A 321-nucleotide genomic window follows, 5' to 3' on the forward strand; every position below is an offset into this window, starting at 1 on the left:
ATTCACAGCCTGCAATGTTAAATTTTCGTGTTGCGAATAGCTCTTGGTGAGGGGAAATATGCTTGTTGGTATGGTTTCCTGCTAAATGTTTACTGTTCTCTTTTTTCGTTTGATTCAAGAATAACTGATATAAAAAGGGAAAATATTGGCACTGGAATATTGCATAATTGTGGAAAAAGTTACAATAACTGCAAACAAACAAATGATAACAGTTTTCTTTGGCTTGCAAATTTGCATTTTAATCACGAAAAAAACTAAATCCTAATAACTATGGTATAAGATTAATTAACAGCTTCGTATGCCATACTGTGAGAGAAAAAC

This window comes from Penaeus monodon, chromosome 33, assembly GCF_015228065.2.
Source record: "Penaeus monodon isolate SGIC_2016 chromosome 33, NSTDA_Pmon_1, whole genome shotgun sequence".
NCBI lineage: Eukaryota > Metazoa > Arthropoda > Malacostraca > Decapoda > Penaeidae > Penaeus > Penaeus monodon.